The 20529-nt window shown below is 30.7% G+C and overlaps 1 pseudogene; it reads left to right on the forward strand.

Moving 5' to 3' along the window:
* The window catches only part of LOC119676745, an 82201-nt pseudogene that overhangs the window by 20231 nt on the left and 41441 nt on the right, over positions 1–20529 (forward strand).

The raw sequence follows: 20529 nt of genomic DNA on the forward strand, positions 1-20529 counted from the left end.
TGTCGTACAATTTTTAAACAAATGCGCCTAAAAGTTTACAACAACAGTTGAATGGGAAAAGTGAACCTTTTTCTTGCTAAAATTTAAATTGTTTTCAGTCAAATTTTTTTCGTTGTTGTTGTTATTGTTGTTGTTATTTCACCCAAAATTGCAAAATTATACGTAGAGGAAATTCAATATCCTTTCCTTTCTTTTGCTCTTTATACTGAAACGGAAATCACACCCACAATATAAAATAAGGCACCACTACGTGTTTAAACGGATTAAGATTTGCCTGAAGATTATTTTAAACGCCAAGATGTATGCAATTGTTTTTTTCGCATATTTATTTTTGGTACAATCCTTAACGTTTCACTATTGTCAACGAAATTTTAAAGTGACACTTAGTAGACATCTATTTAGATGTAGTCTAGATATGTTTCGATTTTTGAAATGCCATCATCCTTTTGTGTTTCTATATCCTTTAGCAGCTTTAAATAAGGAGGAGTAAAACTAATATTAATCTTATGTATGCGTTGCGCGCGATGCGGGTTCTAATTATACGCTCTTTTTCTCTATTTATAAATTTTTTTTTTGTCATTTAAGTGAGATTAAACAGTTGTGCTCTTTTAAGTGAAAGTATGACAATATGTTTACGTGGCTTGCTCTCATCTCTTGTAGTCTTAGAATACGTTTAGAGTTTAACATGCGATTTTCTTTTAGATCTTGTGAATTTTGTGTTCATTAGTCGCATAAGAATGTTTCTGCTGTATTGAAACTTCTTATCTTAATTAGCTTATATCATAAAACTATAAGATAATTGTACAGATAATCCTTCCTTATTGGAAAAGAAAAGTATGAATGTACAAAGTTCACAGCATTTTTTTTGAAAAGTAACAAAATGGAGGAAATCCCATATACCGTCAGAGAAAGATAAAACCTCATTAGCAACCTAAACATCTAACGTCTTCTCATCTAAAATTAGAACTTAGCGCAAATCTAATTAGTGTGTGAACTTAGCCTTTAGTAACCAATTTTGTTTGATGGCAATCAAATAAAAAACAAAATAAAAACCGTAAGATTATCTTAAGAGGTTATCACAATGTAGTGAGATCTCATCCTATACCAACAGCAGACACAGATGCCACAAGAGTATAAAAATTTGAGTTTTATAATAAAAATTTACTATATCACATACAAAATAATATAAACACTACATGTTTTTAAAAATTAGAATTAATTTGAGAACAGAAAATAACAAAATCACCCAAACTAGATGACTTAGATGTATTTAAAAACTTTAGTCGGTACTCCTTAAGTCCTTAAGTCCTTATTCTTAATTTTTTATTTTTTAATTGTATCATAAAAGTCTAAATAGAAATCAGAAGGTTTACTAAAGCAACTGTCATGGTCGATAGATGTATTACATTTAAAAGGGATAACACAAAAAACAATAATAGACTAAATCGTATAAGTAACGGCGCTAACAGATATCACCGCCATTTGCAACCCAAAAAGATGCAGAAAAAAACAATAAATGAGGATAAAACACAAGCTTGTCTAGTTATATGAGAGATTGTTATATGAGTTATATGAGATTGTACCTTCTTTTTAAATAAAATTATTTGGGATGAGATACCAGCAGGAAGATATCAAACAAGATCACTAAAGAAAATGACACCCAAATGTTCTTTTAGGTATCGACCTTAACAGAAAACTAAACATGATGTCACATATCTTTTGTTAAATGTACTACTATTTATATTTTTATGAGTATAGATGGCAACTTAACTATATGTATTCCATATTTCGTGTGCAGAGATCCTTTAAGATGCTATAAAGCCTATAATATAACAAAAAAAAAGGGGAATGAGGTGGAAATTACTCATTAATTATGTTCTTATCATTAACAATATTTAAATAAATAATATAGAACAAATACTTATTTAATTATTTGCAAATTAGACCTATGGCAACTAATGTTGATTATCTTTTCAACTTTAATTAGTCAGAGTGACACATTCGCGAATCCTTTCTGGAAAGATTTATTAATTAATTCTAATAAAATCTGTCAGCTGTTAGATGAAATTTATTTTCACACAAGTTCAATAAATTAAAGCAGTCAGCTTTTGTAATGAGAATCGTTCAGTAACCTCAAGTTGAGATGAATTCTTATAAGCGCATTTGAATTTCTGCCATTGAAACTTTAAAATTCATAAAAACCGAATCTGTGAATAAAAACACAAGACTACATCAACAACCCACGTCGCAGTCACCACCACAAAAAGCGTTCATCTTCATTAACAAATTTTCAAATTGAATTTATTATGAAAACCGAAAACTTTTCTAAAGTGAAGAACACGAAGAACAAAAAATAAAAAATGAAAAAAAAGAAAAATTAAAATATCTCTCAGATACAAAAATGGAAATGCCAAACTATTTTGCATAAGTTGTTGCTTTATTTTGACATCTAACAACAATCGCGGATTTGAAATAACAATTAAGCTACAAAAATTAAAACACTAAAAGCAACATTTGCAACAAATTGACTGAAAACTCAAAAAACAAAAAATAAATTCCCAAAAAAATTGGCCAGTGAGTAAAAATATTTTAATTCAGTGCGCGCTACTCGACAAGTTGGAGCCACAAAAGATACAAAGATACGAAAAAAAAAATAAATAAATAATTGATTATGCCAAATGAAATACTCCTGCATGAATTATAGGAAACCGATAGTTAACAAAATGCCTATCGAAAATAAAAAAAAAAATTATATCGAATAAAATTAAAATAAAAAAAATATTCACTCAATTGTTTGGTTGCTGGCAATTTTTTATAATTTTTTTAAAACTAAAAAATCTCGCTTTTTATGAAGTACGACAGCGATTACAACATTTTGATGTTATGCAGATACATTAAAATATACAGAGCATCGCCGCGCATTTAAAACGTGTAAATTGAAATGTTTCAATTATAAATCAATTTTTCCAAAATCTTTTTTTTGTAGATACTTTTTTTTTTGTTTGTTGGAATATAATATTATCGCCTTCTCACTAACACAGGGTTATCAATTTTGTGGTTCTGAAAATGAATATTAAAATAATGCACTCGTGATTGAGATTTCAAAGAAGTTGTTATTTCATTGCCTTACTTGAAATTTGCTATTAGCTATCAAGTATATCATTCAACTATACTCCTCGAAACATACTATAGTACTGAAGAAATATTCAAAAAAGAGCCTCTTCGCTGAACAAAAATTCATAATCAATCAAGAAGTCAAGAGTGAGGAAAGATTAAGCAGTTAAAGCCCCTCTAAAAGGAAACAATGGCTTAAGTTAGGTAAGGTTGGTATGGTGATCTTGTGCTCAATGCATACTTTATGTTAGCTCAAATAATGAACCGTTGTAGTACTACCGGATTAGTGTTTCTTCATACACAGACTAGAGGTCAGCGTAAGAGCAATGCCGAAAGGCACGACTGCCCATTAGGTAAAGATGAACTAATCTAATTATTCTACAAACTTGATTAATTTTACAAGGTAACAGATCGTCAGGTCGGTAACAAGAGGGATCCCAAAGATTTTAAATCTTCTTCTAGTTATAGATGAACACTGACACATAAGAAGAAGCCAAGAGTGAGGAAAGCTTAAGTAGTTAAAACCCCTCTAAAAGGAAACAATGGCTTAGGTTAGGTAAGGTTGGTGTGGTGATCTTGTGCTCAACGCATACTTTAGCTCAAATAATGAACCGTTGTAGTACTACCGGATTAGTGTTTCTTCATACACAGACTAGAGGTCAGCGTAAGAGCAATGCTGAAAGGCACGACTCCCCATTAGGTAAAGATGAACTAATCTAATTATTCTACAAACTTGATTAATTTTACAAGGTAACAGATCGTCAGGTCGATAACAAAAGGGACCCCAAAGATTTTAAATCTTCTTCTAGTTATAGATGAACACTGACACATAAGGTGGTGTACAGTTTCCTTCACATTCGAACCGCCACAACCAAGACAAAAGTCATTATAAAGTAAACCCACTTTCATAGCATGTCTTCCTATTATACATGTTTCCCGTGAGTACCGAAACTGTGGTGTGTAGCAGGTTATGCCTTACTCGAAGTAGCTGCTTTTTATTCATTTTGATGAGGTTAAACCAAAAAAATGAAAGAACTATAAATAAATGTATTTTTATTCATTATTAATGCAACGCGACTGTTCATAAGATAAAGAATTTATTTTTCACATAACTAAATAATATTTGAAAACTTTTTGAAAAAATTTCTGATATCAGGAATGTCTGCAATCATAAATTTCTAGCTTTTGAACTGTCCATAATTGTAAGTTTTTACAGTTTTATTAAGCACAGGTAATATTTATGTATCCATAGTATAAAAATGTAAGCCTTGAGCTTAACATATAATCCCTGGAATGATAGTTCTGAATAACAAATATTACTAAAAAGTTGGATAACCCTATATAAAATTTTTTATGATATTTTATAAATCAATTTAAGCCACAAAAAAGTATTTATTAATAAATTATTTGTTACATTTGCATGAATAAATATCTTCCTTAATAACATATAATATGTAATTCATGCTTTTATGTTTTTTCCACAGTAGATAAACACTTCCATGCCAAGAGTATATTTGCTCTTCCTTATTTTTTGTTAAATATTTCATTGATTGGCAGAGAAAAAAATATTTTTTTTTTAGTTCGTTAATTTTAAATATCGACGATGTGTTGAAAAAATACTGCCAAAGGTTCTTGTGCAACTGACAGTTATTTGAAATTGTTTGCAATAGATACAATCGATTTTGAAGATACACTGTCAGTTCTTTTGCATTGCACTGAAAGAAGATTGACTGCTTTTCGAATAGATATTGACTTACTGCTATTTATTCAGTGAAGGAGTGTTGTTTTCGAATATTTCGATTTTTGAATATATGTAAAGTAGCAAATAACATATAAAAAGTGTAATCTATGAAAATAATATTTAAATAAGCAAAAACAAACCTTCTTTATAAAAGAGTTCAAATAGTTTTGAAAAGGATTAGAGTTGAAGTTATTGAGTTAGGATAAAATTTGACTGAAAGATTTATATGAAAACAATTAAAAACAATTTGTTTTAATATTGCATTTAACATACATTTTGAATTGCTAATCAAGCTCAAGCTATTTTAAATTTCGGTTTTATTAACAAATACCAACGAAAACTATCTGCAATTGTAGCTAAAGAAAACTTGATAAGTTCGAATTTAATCTCACTGAACAGGACTACAGAATAATAATTGCTGCACTAACCGGAAAAAGAGACTCCAACTGTGCAGTGCACTGAGATTTGAAGAAAATGAACTGACATATAACTACAAATCACCTGACAATGATTTAATACACCAAATATGCGGACAACGGCACTATAATTTATTAAGGAAGTAAGAAAAAGAGAGACCGTAAGTCCATAGGTGGCGAAGGATGAACCTTGCAGTCGCGGTACTATATCCCTTCATGATAATAACATAAATAATAATGGCAAACTGTTTCCTATTGTTTACATGTCAACAAAACGGAATTGTCTGAAGCCAACAATATATAAGATTTATTTGCGGATATATATTGTATACTCGAAATAATGGAAACGTTAAAACACATGAGATGTGCATACCCGGCTCTAAGAAAGACGTGAACAAAATATTCTTTAATTGATCCAATGCCACAATCAGCAAGTGGTTACAATTCTTTAATACATAAGGAAGCTGAATATATTTTTAAAGGCCTTAACAATAAGATAATTAAGCAGTAGAAGTCCATTTGTAACTTCTACAAGCCAGTCAAAAGGTTCACTAGTTCTCAAGAGGACTCTAACTGTATCAACGATGTCTGTAACTAGTTTCTAAAAGGACTCGTTGATTCATGTGTTGTAGCTTGACATCAACTAGTTGATTTAATTCCAGTAAACATTACATATGGAACTTAGTTATAAGTCACAAATTGAAAAAAAAATATGTTTTAGGAGAACTCAAGTACGTTTAATATAATCATTTGGCACAAACGAAAATCGGGAGACACATATTAATACTTCACTTAGATGCCGACCGGACATGCATGTGAAAGGCAGATCTACCCGGCTGCATTTACAACGGCTGAAATTATGACGACGCAGAGCATAATTTCTTTTATTGTAATATGTGGTTCATATTTAGAAAAGAGATAAGTGAGAGATCGTAATGGAAAACATGAGAGCGAACCCAGAGAATTGGCGAACGATAGAATCATATGAAGAATCATATGTCAAGTCCTCAAAGCAAAGTAATTAGACCTAGAAACCAGAATCAGAAACTAGGGTAATATAAAGGTCAGACACCAAAAACTTCGTTAAAAATGTAAAAGTCTGGACGAAAATAAAAACTTAAAAAAGCATGGCTTCCAACGCCAATATAAAAGGGGTCTAGGGATTTAGGGTAATATAAAGGACAGACACCAAAAACTTCGTTTAAAATGTAAAAGTCTGGACGAAGACAAAAACTCAAAAAAGCATGGCTTGCAACGCCAATATAAAAGGAATCCTCTCCGAAATAATGCGAAAGTGGTTCCAGGGGGATATAGTCTATATGAAACAATGATGTTTTACTCCGTTTATGTTAGAACGTCGGGCACACCATTCGAACGATGGTGCGTTAGCTTAGGCATGACAACTCCTAACCTAAAAAAAAATTTTATAAAATTTATTTGTTATTTTATTTTATTTGATTCTTATATTTGTACCAACAATAAAAGGATACTCTCAGTTGTGCTGAAGTAACACTACTTTCATGCATTCAAATGTTATAAAGTTTCGATCAAATTTACTATTTTTTATATAGTTTTTCGATATCACGCAGATGTATCATCACAAAATAATTAATATGTTATATATCGAACTGTTTAAATATAACAAATCAGACACTTCTAATATGACTTTCATATATATATGAAATAGTTTGAATATTGCGAGAGTTCATTATGTTCTAAACACTCCCGCTTGTTTATCGTCAGTGAGTCTATATACTCACCTTTTATTAAATTATTTCGATGCACGTTATTTACTTTAATACGCTTGGAAGACATCATAAAATGTGCATAAATCGTGTCAGTTATAAATCATATCAAGTCCTTAGGAGTGTATTTCATTGATACTCGAACGCATAAATTTTACAACTACTTCGAAACCAGTTATAGTCATCCCTTAACTTCACATTTAATAACCATTTCAACCGAAAATGTTATTTGTGTTATTGGTTTTCATCGGTTTTATCTTCGAACAGCATTTAACGATTAATTTCATTTCATTTTTATTTCAAATTCAACTCAACAACTTTGTGCTCGTTAGCAGGATATTGTATCCTTTGTAGTGCTTATGGCCGCTGCCATTGACTGCAATACTAAACAGCCTCGTCTCTGAACCGTTTTTGTGATTATAAAACATTTTTATTGTGTTTGTCAGTTGCTGCAAAATCAACACCGCAACGTAACACATATTTTACATTAATGACGTGACAAGGAAACGCGTGCCGCACTCAAAATAAAAACATAAAACGAGCAACAGAAAGCAGCGAATATCATCACATACCGCCCCAACAGCAGGGCCGGAAATAATGGCTGCAGCGGCAGCAGAACCAACATAAAAGGGCACAATAGGATATCAGCAATTAAATTCCAAACAGCTTATAATAAAAATTGATATCCTCAAAGCATTGACATAAAAGCATCGGGTTCGGGTGTGATTCCTCTGATACGAGTATGAATTTATCAAAATTCTCAACATATGAAATTGTTACGCTTTGTTGATTTAATGCAGAGATGCCCATTAATTTTACCTATAACTCGGAAAGCAGAGTTAAAGGCACTGAAGTACCCTTGAACTCATTTAAATTAAAATAAAAAAAAAAACAAACTCAAAAAACCTAAAAAATAATGAGCCAAAATGTAACCGAGTCTGTCGTACTTGTAGGTGAATGTATGTCTGCGATATGGCAACACTAGAAATAGTGTTACCAGTGTTGTAAATTACAAGTTATTATTTTAAATGTATGAGTATTTGGCATAAAAGTAGCAGCAGAGTTGCTTTTTGTTTCAGCAGTAATTATGTGTGCATTTGTTATTGAAACATGAGTTCCCTCGCCTCCCTGGGCTTTGTACTTGTGAAGTGAAAGGTTCATATTTATTTAACGAACTTATCCTTTTAGTTTTAGCTTTGAGTACAACATAATTTGGGATGCAAGTTCTGCATATGAAATACTTCGTTTCATTATGCAAAAACACACAACAAAAAAAAGAAAGGCATTAAATTTCAGCAAATTTATTTTTACTAATTTTTATGTTGTGCTCCTGTCTGTTGCTCAGCGAATGCAGATTCAACAAATTACTAGGTAACTGCTACCGTAGCCGTTAATAAATTCAACATTTTTCCAACTGCCGAAACCAATCAGAAGCGAAGCGAAGCAAGCAACCTCAACTTCAAAGTTTCCTCATTAAGCGTATATATCTGTATCTGTAACTGAATCAGTTTATCAGTAACTGAAGCAGTTTAAGTTTGTGCGCTTCTCGTTACTCTAGTAAAAGTTTTGAAATGAATTTGATGGACTACTTTAATACTACCTACCTACCTCCTGCCTGCCTGTTCCCTACTGATTGCAGGCTGCTCCACTACCGAAACATGCACACACATGCCAAATGCCAGTTAATAAAGTGTGGATCCACTTATAACGCAGCTCACATCTCACATCTCACATCCACATCTCTCAGCTAACAATTGTGGCTGCTGAGTTATTAACATTTATTTATACGTTTCCCAGATACACTTGCGATATGAGCCAACCGAGTTATTTGTTTTTCTACTATTTATAATCCAACCTTTTTCGTTATAATTTACTTTGGAATTTATTACTGATTAATTAACTCACTTTTTTATATTTACTTTTTGGAACTTTCATTTGCTTTCGTACATTTTTTCCAGGGCTTAGTTCTGCCAGCTTTATTAAGTATTGTTTTTAATAATTTTCCTACACTTTTTCTGCATTTGCCTGCATTAAGTTCGTTCACTCAGCTCGTTCGAGATAAGCAGTATCTGTTGAATATTTTGTTTGTTAAAGTATTTATATTTCAGCTGCACCTCTGCTGGCACGGATTAAGTCGTTGAATGATGTTTGCAGTAATTGAAAAAGTTTCACATAACCGAGCAGAGCAATAAGTTAGCAGGGCAAAGCCAAAAGCAAATTATAATTCAGTGAATTTTATGCAAAAATGGGTTAACTTCAACCAGGTTACATTAAGTACAAAAATACACTATGAGTACTTTCAGTTACAACACTAGTTTAAAAAAAATTGTTTTTATTAATTAATACAGAGTAATTATATATAGGAGTAGGAAAAAATTTCGTTTGTTTTGAACTACTTTTCAAATTTAAATTAAATGTTTGTTGTACTGTTTTTTTTCGGTTTTCTATTTTTGAGAGAGTTTACCGAATTATGTTAATATAATCAAATGTTTCCATTGTTTCCATAGTATTTCTTATATTCATGAGTTCAGTGGAAATCCATTGCGAACTGTTAGACACATAGTAATCATAAGAAACAAACACCCATGTCCTATAAATAATATACATATGTATTAATCTTACTACAACCCAAATTACAAACATCCATTAATTTATGTTTCAGTTGCATTAAAAAGTATAAGAAAAAATTATAATTTTCTTATATTATTTTGTGCAAAAATAAACTAAATAAAAAAATTATAACACATAAGTATGCATGAAAAGTTAAATAAATAAATTTAGTGATGCCGAAAAGCGGGTAATACACATCAGACTTGATCGTACAACTTGCGTGACGTCGCTTGCCATAAAGCCTGTTTTACACATCAGACTTGATCGTACAACTTGCGCGACGTCGGTTGCTATTACACATCCGACACAGTCGACATTATCTTGGACATGTCCCTGCAAAAAGAAAACAACAAATATACTGCAAAATAAAATTATGCATCAATTTAAACGATCTTTTCGCTTCCATTCCTTAGATTAGAATGAAATTTTGCATGTAACCCGACAAAAATCCCCTTGTATACGAAAAAACTCGAGCAAATCGAGAGAAAATCAAAATATTTTAATTTCCATCTGATTTATCGTCAGACCCGCAAATATAGCTATTACACATCAGGATTGGCACAAATTTTGCAATTTAACGCTTTGCAGTAACGGTTGTCTATTTACCATACGATCGAATCGAGATATATAGCGATCTACTATATACCTTATAGACTATAAGACGTAGAAAAGTAAGTTCAGTACTATAATTCATTTTAATAATAGCATTTTAACAATTTTAACAAATATTCTGAGTTCAGAATTGGGAACAATAAACCGCTCAGTCGAAGGGTCTCCATTTTGTTTTAAATAAATAATTCTTAATTTTTTAATTTTGTAATCGACTTAATGGAATTTTGTTATCATATTAATATACATAAGATATTAAACCGACCGTTGAGACAGTATTGAACTTGCTGATATTTTTATGTTTCAAGAAAATTGTCCTTCTATTGTCCTTCACTCATGTATGTTAATTATACAAGAGGTCAAGAGATGATTAACTGCATAAAATAAAATAAAACAAAATAAGCAAATTTAAATGTACCAGCTAACCGCACCATAAAACCACTTATATTTATTACAAAGAAAACCAATTCACTCATCCCAGGCCTTACAGTTATTTTGCCAGTACTCAACTTTACTTTAATGTATAAATATATTATTTTTTACAAGTATAAGTATATTAGAAAATTTAAATGTACCAGCTAACTGCACTATAAATACTATCATAATAACTATCAGTTTATATTTATTATAAAGAAAACCCTTTCATTCATCCCAGCGCTTACAGTTATTGAGTCAGTGCTCAACTTTACTTTAATGTATAAATATTTTGCATTAGCAAACTATTAAGAGTCAAAGAGATTAAGTGAAAGAAATAGAGAGAAAGAAATAAGGTTCCTCAAGAAATACTTGTAGGTATGAATTAAGCTAATACACAAATACTGAAAATTTAATATAAATGTTATATGTACGTATATACAAATATCGTAGGTACTATTAAAAAGAAAAAATGCAATAATTCTTTGTACAAATCGTCTATAAATTCTGTGGCTGCTCGCTTTGCAATCCTATGAAGCGAGGAGGATGAAGAGAACATTAAATGGAGACTTAAAAATAAATTAAAAATGTAGGAAATATTGCGGCAGGCATTCAATGAACTTTATTTATTTGTTGCAATATATTTCGTTGAAAATCTTTTTATATAGCAATCTGCAGAGTTAATCAAGATTTAATATCAATAAAAATACAAAGCGCAAACGATCTCACCTTTTCAAAATTCAACCGACAAAAAGATTTTATTTTTGAAGTAAACAACATTCGAAAAACTGTAAATTTTGTATTTTATCTCGTGGATGGCATAATAAACTCACTAAAACTCGCATACTGACAAGCTGATAAATTGAGCCACGGACAGACAGCTCATAAGCTAGTACTGACTTGCAAAGTAGACTGCCGGGCGTGCAGGACTCTTGGCGTTGTTGAAGAGGTTGAGGCATTGAGGCGTTGAGCAGTTGAGGAGATGAGGAGTTGAGGAGTTGAGCAGTTCGAAATACAAAGAGAGAAACGCCATAAACAAAAAAGGGCAAAGTTAATTTATTGACATTTTTATGAGGACATTACATAAAACACCAGGAATGTTCATATTTTATGATTTCAATTTACGATTTCAAGTAGCAAATAAAATCTTATTTTACATTCACCCAGTGTACGGGTCTCTACCAAAAATAGCAACAAACAAAAACAAAAAAATGTGGAAAATATTTTGCAATAAAATAATTGTAAAATCTAATGGAAGTAGCTGCAAATTTAAATTCACAAAGTACTTGTAAGGATATTCACGAAAAGGATTTGCCTACATATATCCAATAAAAAGCAAGGCTACAATGAAAGTATAAGAGTACTAATAAAACAGGGATTATGTAGATGAAAAATCTTGATGAATTTAGAACACAGCTCTTTTAACTAATCGCTTCTGTATCAAACATAATATTGTTCTGTTGTTTAGATAGTTCTGCAGCGCTCAACTTTAATACAACATTATCTTTATAAATAGTACTATTATATAGTATAATATATTTTTATTTTTTTAATTGTGAGAATTTTCGTGGTTTGAACAATTTTTAATTGCGAACATAGATGTTAATGAGAAATACAGAAAGACCTGTAAGTCTTTTCAAAATTTTAACCGGTATTTAATATTAAAGTTAACACATGAACATTCTGACAAATACAAAGTAAAATATCTGTTAAGTTTATCTGCCCCGTGTCTTACAGAATCCGGAAATCAGGGCCAGCACTTTCCTGTGAATAAGGTTTGAAGTCCTATCACTTTAAATCTATGTATATTGATTAATATTGACATTGACTGAACAATGTATTTATCTCATTGCAGTAGAGACTAGAGATTAAGAGAAAAACATTGGAAGAGATCAGAGGAAGTTTTGTGGTAGGAAGAATATCAGTAGAGTCACTTCTCCTGACCGCTTCATAATATTATTTTCTTGTTTTATTTTTTTATTTCATTTTAAGTGCTGTTTACTCGCATTTCGATGTTTGCTCAACTCAAGTAAACTTAAGTCTAAGATGCTTGCGAGGGTGAAGTTAAGAGGTCTGCCTTGTAATGGATATTAATTCAATTTGGTAAAGAAAAGCATATCCAGTGCGACAATCTCAACATATTTATATATTTCTTTAATATATGATGTTGTAGTGTTTACTAAACTGTTCTTACTCCTCTTTCAAGCCGGTGTATATAATCTATTACTTCAAAAATTTTAATTTTGCAAACAATGATACAAAGTAATAAAGTGACAACACACACCTTTTGTCATATCTGACCCATATTTAGTGCTATTAAGTAGCACTTTTGCCTATCTCTAGTGGTTTAAGCTTGTTTTAGCTTACAGTTTTGCTTATTGTTGAAGCTGTTTTCATGCTTTCGTCTATTTACTTGTTTTACTCGTTTTTCATGAAGTTAGTTAGCACTTGTATTTTCGCTTATTTAACTATTTCTATTTAGCTAACCGCTGTATAGAGTTATTGGAGGTTAAAGTACATAATTTCAATTAACAAATCCACAATAGCACATTTTCAATGTATGCCTTAATTAATTTCGTAAATTATGTTAATTTTTTTGTTAGTAAAGTCTATTTTATATAGATGAATGAATCTGGTGACTTGTTCACATGAAATCTAGTCTCAATTTAAATAACATATTATAAAATTTTTATTTCTATTAGTTTAAGTTCTATAACTTTTATATATTAGTAACAATAAATATAACTGTTGCTGACATTTAAGTTCACTAGTTTAGAACCTAAAAGGTTTTAAAGTGATTCATTGGCATATATATTTATTTTTTCAATTACTCTTACAATTATTCTTTATTCACTGGAACTCTCCTTTTTTATTTAGTTGACTACTTTAGAACCTCTAAAGTTTTAAGGTAGTTCAGTGGAATGTATATTTAGTTTTTCAATTACTCTTCCAATTATTCTTTCTTTACAGAACCAACGAATCTTCTTCCTTGCAAAACGTTCGGATGAATAGAGTAGTTTGATATATATAATGGAGTTTTTATAATATCTCAAAATATGTTAAATTGTTATTTTTGTGTTAGGCTAGGAATGTTATTATGATATGATCCAAACATCAAGTGTTATTATGATATGATCCAAACATCAAGTGACTCTATATATGATAATCGAACCTCTCCTAACAAAACTTAGTTAATTATTTTTAAAACATTTAAATCAATTCAAAAAAAAAATGTATCATTTTGACTTTATTAAATATTAACTTTTTTCCTTTTTAATATTTTCAGTAAATTTCTAAGGACAACGAACGCACAATGAAGAGTGTCGTAAAGACATTGTCTCTGCGTGTTGTAATAGGATAACACTTGGAAAGATACTCAACGGGAAACACTTGACAGGACAGCATTTAAGTTGCTGGCGTGTGTGCATGTGAAAAGCTTTAAGAGCATGTTCAATCAAAGCATAAAACATAATAAACAACAAAAAAATAAACAAGAAACTTGTATGGGAGAACATGCGAAAGGACGTTTACGGCATGCCAAAAAATAAAAATAAAAACAATTACAAATAAAATAAAATAATATAAAACAAAAAAAAAAGAACCCATAAAAAATGTTTTACATTTTTCAGTTGCCATGATAGCAACAACAACAATCACAACAATAACAACAAGAGCAACAAAAACTGAAACTAATTCACAACAAATGTTCCAGCAACGTCGATGGCAAAAAGTAGTTTAACATAAAAATAAAGTGTTGCCATATCAAATAGAACATCACATCCAATAACTATTATGTTTACTTAAATGTGGCAACAATGTGAATTGTGCAAAATTGTGTCTCCGGCATAAAAACTGTGTAACTGAAAACAAATTCTCTATAATAATATTAAAAAAAAAAACCCAAAATATATATATAAATATATATACGTATAAAAAATTAAAAGATTTATATAAAACGATTTAAATGCATATATGGACAACATATTCACATATCAGGACTCGTTAAAAAACAAAAACAACTTTTTTCAAAACTTTATAAATGTCGAATTGTGTGTTTTCATATGAAAATGGCAACTTTGCAATTTTTGAAAACCAAAACAATTTCAATGCAAAACCAAAACAAAAATCAAAATTCAAATATTGCAACAACAACTTTAACAACAGCAACAGCAACAAAAACGAAACCAGTACCAACAACATCAACAACATCAACGACCACAACTGCTACTGTTACTACAATTGCAAGAAAAACTGCAATTACAATAACAGCGCCAATAAATCCTTTTCCTTTAGGAACAACAACAGTAATACCAACAAAAACAGCAAAAAAATTATCTACAATATCACCAGCAACAACGGAAACAATACCGACAACAACAACACCAACAACAACAAATTTGAAACAAATTTTGGAACGTCGAACATGGTTGATTCATTGGCTCACCGAACATTGGAGCATACAACTTTTAATTGTTTCAATTGTGTTGGCAACACTGTGCGGCCAAACTGGCTGCGACGAGTCTCAGGATTTTCAAAAGAACAGTAAGTGGATATTGATTGATTTTTTGTAGTGCTTTTTTGTTTTTCTCTATTGTCCCCAATGGATATTTCAGAGGTTTTTTTTTATTGTACGTTATGTTTATGGGAATTATTGCTGTAAAAATTATAACTTAATAACTACAACTTCTGTAATAAAAAAGTATAAAAAAAAGTGACATAAATTAAGGACAGTATATATTGAATGATGGATATTTTACAAAAGATACTAACAATATGAAGTAAAGAACAATCATAACATAGTTATTCCGGATACAGGGTCTGAGTGAGAATATATGAAGATAGTGAATAATGAATGGTGGATATTTCAAAAAGAGACTATCAATATGAAGTGAAGCACAACCTTAACTTCTCAAATTAAATTACCTTCTACAATTAAGCTAACACAGATGATACCAACAGTTATTCATAAATTTAAAAATCTTAATTTTCAATTACGAAGAGGAAGTTTAAAGTGCAATACTAAGTTTGTGGGTAGCAAAATATTTTATGAATACTTAACTTAGCAATTCTTGTTATAAACTTATAAATACTTAAGCTTATTAAATAAGTGAACAAGTATTTACCAAAAATATTGATTATTATGCGACAACATAATGGAATACATTTTTTTAAGTTATAATTCTCATTCACTTTCATTACACCATCATAACTGTGCGGTTTCTTCTGTGCGTTATCCAGACAGCAATCATAGTGACAAAATCGTTACTTTCTCCCCACGATTACTTAAATAAAGTTTTACACTGCCCTCCGGGGTAGTAGTGACAGTATTTTTAATTCATTCCTAATAGGTGATTTCAGTAGTTTAAAGTCTCACTTACATACTTACTGCTGTCCTTCTCTTCTAAGTAGAACATAGGTCCTCTCGGTTTCAGTCGTCTGGATACTAAAACGTGAATTTGGCACCTGCTGCCGTGACAGGGGGTGGGGATTTAGTTCCGTTGTGGTTTTGATTCATATTTGTTAAGAGTACATGTATAGATTATTTAATGAGTGATTGATTCAAAGACTATATTGACCAGCTTTCTTAGTGAATTCAAGAAGAGTTGTTTGTCCTCAGCTACTTCCTAAGACGCTACGATGTTCAAAAAGTCAGTCAGATTAGCTAGTCACTTTCCCTTCTCTTTTTTGAACCGGGCTTCGAACCGACTACTGCAAAGTCTCTCTTCATATGTGATCTTTTGGTTCAGTAAAACAACTTTAAAACTTTAATTCAGGAATTACAAAGAAATACGTACCATATGTGTCCATTTATTTAATTGGATAAACATATCTATATATTGTATAGATGTAAAAAAAAATTTAATTTATTTTATTTATTTATATAAATCAATTATTAAAGACTTAAAAATATTTCTCTAATATATTAAAAAACGTTTTAATTTACCTCAACTTTTCAACTTTTATCTTCCAAACAAATTGCATCTTCTAAATTTATCTTGGTTACTTAACTCACTAGATATTTTAAGAGTATTTTATTTTTATTATCCTTTTATATAAATTTCATACAAAAATGTTACAAATTATTAAATTTGGACCTCTTCCTTAAATACACAATACATTGATTCGTTTGTAGTGGCACTTATAAACTTCATCGAGTATTGCACTTCATAACGAACTAAAAAGGTCCTTTAAATTGTTTTGTTGAAATGTTGGCATACTCCTTTCTAATATAATCAGCCTTAAATATACTTACTTGCATAATACGAATACTTAAGTTAAAAGTGGAAAATAGCAAAATATCTCAAGTTACAAACACAATACATAACAGCCCAGCACCAGCACTTGTGTATTTCTCAGATATTTCACTTGAGAAAACGAACTCAATATTTGTTGTTAATGGCATAACGACAACTGTGAGGAAAAGAAATATCAAATCAAATGCAAAAAAGAAAGGATATGGGCTAAAAATAAAGTTCAAATACGTAAAACTAAAATTGTTTAGGAAGTTGAGGTCTTGTCTGTGAGCCAGCACAGTAATCATGTTACCAAGGGGTTAACTCCATAGACGAGCACAGTTCAGCATGCAAAAGGCTTTAGACCAGCACAGCAGCACAGTGTTGCCACACAAAAAAAACTTCCAAGTATACTATATCCTTAAGTATGCTCGTATTCCCAACGACAACTGTATGTGCACGTATGTATGTAAGATTGTGAGTTTCTATCTTTGAATATTTGTTTGAGTGAATATGACGAGAGTATATATTTATGTGTGTGTGTGCAGCGTACAAAGAGAACCATTACAAAATCAAAGCTTATCTACATAATTCGATTTTTGGCTAGAATAAATGTTTGCACACTTCAACCGAATACGATGGCAGAAATGATTTTTTTCATATGCAGAAACGACATATGAATGAAAATATATGTACACATAATATCCTTTGAATGTACAGTATGTAACATTTTGTGCCATACTGTGCAGTAATACAATAAATCAGCTGTGAATAGTTTAACATTTCCTAGCGTTTAAGCACACAAGCAAAATTTAAGTTATTTTTTAACAAATATTTTTTTGTATACAATTTCGTTATGATAAAATTCTTTTTTTTAAATATTTGTTAAAAAGCAAACTGTTCCAATGTTTCAATAAATTTGCATATACGCAAATTATAATACCCAAAGCAGACATAAATTTTGCTACGAAGCACTTTTTTCATATGCTACGTACGGTACATGAGGTGCATGAGGCAAAAAGTATTTTTTAATGCTTGTCATTTCGGGTACATTTTATAACTCACCTGCTACATTATTTACTGGTAAATCCATGGACATTTATATTTAAAAATTCATTTATCAAAAATAAGTATTTGTAGTTTTTGTACAAATCCACATACTCGCGCACGTGTGAACAAGGCTATGTGGTGAGTGTGGCTGTGTGCACCAAAAAAAAGGGCACATGTCCCTTTGTGCTATGCTACTAAATCATTTTCAAATAAAATCCAACTTTTATGTTTTAATTTTGTTTTTATTGCTTTCGGCATTTGTTAGTTTATAATCATTTTTATACCATTTTTATTAAGCAGTGTTGTCAGTGATCGTAAAAATAATGGTTAGAGACCAATATGGGCACTCTTTGTCTCAGTTTTCAATAAATATTCAGTAATTTAAATATGCATTAATCATACCTATACATAAATATTAAGTCACATGCATTTTATTTTAAATTCTAATTCAGTATTCAGGAAATATAAGAGCACTTTGGTAGTTTCATTCCTTCAATGTATACTCTCTAAATTATGCATACATTAAATTCAGTTCTAAATGCAAAATATTTAATAAAAAATATTCTTATGTACAAAAGATTAAAATAGTCTTTATAACCCTTTTATAAATACCATTACTTTCTTCAACTTACTTTCGACAAAAGCGGCTTATATCGAAAAGAGAATTTAAATTATTATTCCGTAAGGTATTTAGAAAGCTATATATTCACAGCTTTATGAAATAGGGAAAAAAATAATATATATATTTTAGACGGTTTGTGGGACTGATAAGTTAATTTGTTAACTTGTAGAAACTCAGTTCGATAAATTCAGTTAATCCACAACGGTTTTTTGCATAAAACGTCGTGTGAAAATGACAAATTATTAATAACTATTAGAAAAAAAAAGTATCAACATGTCACCTTCCACAAGCAATCAATCAGCTATAATCAAATAATTTCAAATTCAGAGTTTGATTTCTGAGATCATCTCAACACGTTTTGAAGTGGTGGTTCAAATTGATACGATAACAAAAAACAAAACAAAAATAATTTACTGTGAGTCTCTTAAAAGTGTACCGATTCTCTGAATACATTCAGTGACTTTTAGAATCAGTATCTTAATATTCGCTCACGAAAGGCCTAGGAATGTATTAGAGGAAATCTATTTGGAATGCTTTCGAAAACTAAATTATTTTTCTCAAAACTGTTTGCAAATGAGTATGAAAATGGGTGCAGGCACTCACTGCAGAGTATTGCAAAGTTAAAGTGTACCCATATTCGTATCTACTACAGGATCTTCACAGGGTTTCTCGAATAAGCATTTGAAGTCATATTAATATGCAACTGAAAGGAATATAAAGACCAGTAGCCAGTAGATAGGGAAGAGTAAGAAGGTAACTGTGATGGTGTCTATAAGATAAAATGCGAAAACAACTGCAATTTAATATACCACCCAGCAAATCACTATACACATAAAGCTCCTTTTAGGTGCATGCTATCATTATATCACTATAGACATATGTAAACATATAGTCCTCTCATGAAAACCACAGTCCCTTAAAACTTCTCTTAGATTGACGTACTGATTCTAAGTTGCTTGAACGGAAAGCAACTTAGACAGACATATCTGAAGATTAACATCATATATTTTGCTTATGAAATTGAAACATTTAAAAACAATATTTTTTCAATCAACCGTTATATATTTGAGCTGTTAAATATAGTTTGTCACAGACTGTACAAATTTAATTGAATAATTCGGTTCTCTATTTCTCACAGCTCGATCTCTCGATCTCTTGAACTCTTGAACTCTTAAATATAATAATGAAGAAAAGGCTACCAGTTATAGTGAAAAGTAATGGTTAAAATCGCATTCAGAGTTCTCAAATCTACATAAAAACTAAAGAGCCAATAACCCGGGTGTCTTCGATAGAAATAAGAGTATGTTTCATTTATAAGTAAATACTATGATGATAAGAGACAAGAGACATAGTTTGTTCCAAATGAACTGCTTTCTGAACATTTTGAGAATATGGTGGCCGAGAATCATCTAAAACGAAAAACTGTGGTGGCTACCGAAATAGGTGGAGTTCAAGTACTTGAAGAAGCGAAAGTACGATATATTCTCGTACACAAGGTTCGTGAAGAATACATAAATGACATTAGAGATCATTTTAATCCGTAGTTTGGTGCACATCGCGGCAAACCGCAATTAACTTAGAAGAGAACTGTTGGAAGCAACACCGAATATTTAAGCTCCTAATAAAGTTCGAATGAAATAATAATATGTAAAGAATAGTAGTCTCAAGTATAGTAAAAAAAAATAAAAAATATGGCAAATAAATGAAATTTTTGAGTTATAAAGTTCAACCTCCTTTTTGCTAAAATGTTGTTAAAGATACTACAGTACTGGAGAGGTTAACAGACTTTAATACTACAATATTTGAACCGAATCGAGTATTGTGATAACCCCAACCTACTAACTCACATTCGTATTATGATAAACACTTTAAGATAAACATTTTAACATTTTCCACCGAAGTACTAATGTAAGTGTAATGCTCCGAGTGATGTAGAAGCCAAATGTATGCACTGAATTACAATGGCGCTGTTATG

The sequence above is a fragment of the Teleopsis dalmanni genome, chromosome 2, assembly GCF_002237135.1.
Source record: "Teleopsis dalmanni isolate 2A chromosome 2, ASM223713v2, whole genome shotgun sequence".
Classification (NCBI taxonomy): domain Eukaryota; kingdom Metazoa; phylum Arthropoda; class Insecta; order Diptera; family Diopsidae; genus Teleopsis; species Teleopsis dalmanni.